Source organism: Panthera leo, chromosome B4 (assembly GCF_018350215.1).
Source record: "Panthera leo isolate Ple1 chromosome B4, P.leo_Ple1_pat1.1, whole genome shotgun sequence".
NCBI classification, from domain to species: Eukaryota; Metazoa; Chordata; class Mammalia; order Carnivora; family Felidae; genus Panthera; species Panthera leo.
The window spans coordinates 124,879,609-124,883,216 of NC_056685.1; the positions used below are offsets into that span (position 1 = coordinate 124,879,609).

General features: G+C 39.4%; 1 pseudogene; it reads right to left on the reverse strand.

Annotated features, from left to right (window-relative positions):
- Positions 1-794: 794 nt before the first annotated feature.
- LOC122225460 lies at positions 795-3,390 on the reverse strand (annotated as a pseudogene).
- Positions 3,391-3,608: the final 218 nt, after the last annotated feature.

Consider the following 3,608-nt stretch of genomic DNA (forward strand, 5'->3'; position numbering starts at 1 on the left):
TGTGACAAAGAAAGTGAGAAGGGAGCTTTGAAATAGCATGGTCACTATGGACTAATGGGTACACTGGATTTATCCTCCCATGTTAAACAACTAGAGACCAGACAAAGCTGTGAAACATTGGTAGTACATGACACTGGGTAGCTGGCAACTCAAGACAGTGATCCCTGAGAGAGGAGAAATCAATGCTTCCCAGGTTACTTCTTGGAGAAAAGTTCCAGGAGGTGTTACACAGAGGAGGCAGAACAGAAACAGAGCCCAGGAACCTCCTTAGTTGAGGATGGAGCTCAGGGAGGCCAACACAGGTGGAATTCTGAACTGAACCCTGCATAGTTTGGATCTGCTCTTTCTTTTCCTCCTTTTTCTAGTTTCCTAAGATGGTAGCTTAGATCATTGATTTTAGATCTTTCTTCTTTTCTAATGCATGTATTCAGTACTATGAACATTTTTCTAAGCACTACTTTCTTTGCATCTGACAAATTTTGACACATTATATTTTTATTTAGTTCAAAATATTTTTAAATTCTCTTGAGATTTCTTTTCTGACCTATGTGTTATGTATGTATGTATGTATGTATGTATTTTCCAGAGGACATTATGTTTTGTTGTATGAATGTCAAATATTTTACACTACTTATTTACCATATTTTATGTATTCCATAAAATAAGCACTATTTGAAAATATACTAGAATTCATAACAGAAGTAATGCAAAGAATAGATGCTTGAAACACATGCAGTAGGAAATTATTCCCAATTTTATCATCCAATCTTTTTGATAAGGAATGTTTCTAGGTGCTATGGACCAACTTGATCTTCTTTGAAATGTGTTGTCCACTTTTATGTTTCAGTCACAGTAGCTATAAATAGTTATTTAAGGGTATCCTTGTCTAAATTCCCATCAATAAGAACCAATCAGGGGCACCGGGGTGGCTCAGTCGGTTGAGCATCCGACTTCGGTTCAGGTCATGATCTCACGGTTTGTGAGTTCTAGCCCCGCATTGGGCTCTGTGCTGACAGCTCAGAGCCTGGAGCCTGCTTCAGATTCTGTGCCTCTCTCTCTCTCTCTCTCTCTGCCCCTCCCCCACTCACACTGTCTCTCTCTCTCTCCTTCAAAAATAAATAAACCTTAAAAAAAAAAAAAGAACCAATCAATTTGTACTCTCAGTGTCACTGTCCCTGTTCACCGGAGTCTCCTCCAAATCAGAGAGCTCATGGACATTTTAGACCATCCCTGGTTTTGGTTTGTGTTTGATCAATATCAGTCCTTTCAGTCATATGACCTCCATCTTTGCTTCTCACACTCTTCTCCCACAGAAGATTCTGAACAAATACATTTAGACTTTCTTCCTTTGCATTTCCTCATACTTAAATGTGACCATAACAATGCTCTGATCAGGGTGAGACTGTGTTATTGGCACATAGTGGAGTTTTTTCTGCAAGCTTACTCCACAGAGACTGAAGGCATGAAGATCTAATACATTAGAGAGATCAAGTCTTGATCTTTGTGTTTCTAAAATTTTTCCCATTCCGTTTATGGATGTAATGGTTGTTCTTAATTTGCTTAAATCCTCTTGTGAAACCAAGTCTGTTCTTTTAATGATAACGATATCTGCCAAAGCAGCTTGCCTAGAAGTCTCATTGATAAGGCCATCAGGTTTTTCTTCTGCTAAATGTTTTAATCCATATTTTGAATCCAAAAGTGTTATGATCTCAGCAGGATAAATATCAATCCCTAATTCAGCATCAACCCCAAACATAAAAGCCACAGCACCAGGATCTGCTAATCCAGTGGTCTCTAATGGTATGTAATCAAAATTTCCCTTCTTCTGCATCAAATTCTCATTAGCTCTAAGGCCACCGTCCTTTACTGAACAGCAGAACCAACCGTTTCTAAGTACTAACATTTCTTGGTAGGACTTTCCACCTTGGCTGACAGCTAAGGATTTATCCACTGCACTTCCTTTCTCAAGTTTATTTAAAATAACTATTAATCTTTTACTATGTTACTCTGTCTAAATATAGTTCAGAAGTATTGTCTTCCTAGCACCTAAATACCCGGTGATAATTGTGACTGGGATCTTAGCACCAGGACTAGACTTTTCCTTCATCTCAATGGGGACCAAATCAAGACAGCCCTCCTCTGCCTGCTCCTCCTCCTCATCCACAGGTCCAATAGCCTATAACGTTCTGGCCAACTGCACAGCATGCCTATCCCTCATCTGAAGAGCTGGGACCCCCCATGTGTTATTTAGAAGTGTATTGCTTAATCTCCAGGTATTTTGGGATTTTTCTAGCTATCTATTTGTTACTGATTTCTAGTTTAATTCCACTGTGGCTGAGGGCAGATATTGTATGATTTCTATTTCACTACATTTGTTAATGTGTGTTTTATGGCTCAGAGTGTGGTCTATTTTGGTGAATGTCCCATGTGAGCTTGAGGATTAACTGATGGCACTGTTGAGTTCAACTGTATCTTTACTGATTTTCTGCCTGCTAGAATCTATTTTTTATAGAAGGGTGTTGAAGTCTGAATTGTAATAGTAGATTCTTCTATTTTTCTTTGCAACCGTATCAATTTTTGCCTCATGTGTTGTTTGGTGCATACACATTAAGGATTGTTATTTCTTCCTAGAGAACTGGCCCTTTATCATTATATAATTCCTTTCTTTATCCTTGATAATCAAGTGAAAGAGGAGAAGACAATGGGTAAAGATAAGACTATTACTCTGGAGTTCCATCATGAAAAATAACATGCTTTCTCACCAAAAATCAAGGTTTCTTAGAAACTATCACAGAAACTCTGTGTTGCACTGATGACACTTGTGCCCATGGCTGAGAACCTTTGAGCTAAAGCACTAGCTAGAAAATGGCAGATCCCCGCCCCCCCCTCAATGATTCAATTACTCAGAAGACTCTGTTTTGAGGAAAGATTTATTGAGTGCTATAACTCTCTCAGGAGTAACCTTCAAACAGCACATTCTGGGCTACCTGAGGGAAGATGATGGTCAGGGGCATTGCTTTGAGATGATGGATGAAGGGAAGGGAACTAACATAAGTTGAAAGCCTGTGATGAATCAGACACTATAACAGGTGCTTTGACATGTATTTCCATCCAATAATATAGCAATATTTATTAAATACTTACCATTTTCCAGTTATCCCTTTTGACCTTCAAAACATGCCAATGAATTGGGTCGACAAGTATAGAATATTGCTTAAAACCATAGGCCAAAGTGCCTGTATTTTGATTCTGGCTCTACTCCTGGTGTGTTACCTTGGGTGAATTACTTACCATCATGTGATTCAGTGTCTTCATCTGTGAAATGAAGACAGTAGGAGCTTCCTCCTCATAGCTTCTTTGCGGGAGGGCAGATACAAAGAGCTCTGTCATCATAGGCTAATACTGCCATTATTAGCCATATTACAAGTCAGGAAACTCAAGCTTGAAAAGCTGTGTCTGGGGTCACACACCCAGGACTTTGTCACCTTGGGGTGGAGTGGTACACAGTGAAAGAAAATTTGACTTGGATGAGTAGATGCAGTGGGGAGTGCATTGAAGTGTGAGACAAGGAGATCTTCTCTAGAAGACAGCCTTGCAAGGGAGTCTAG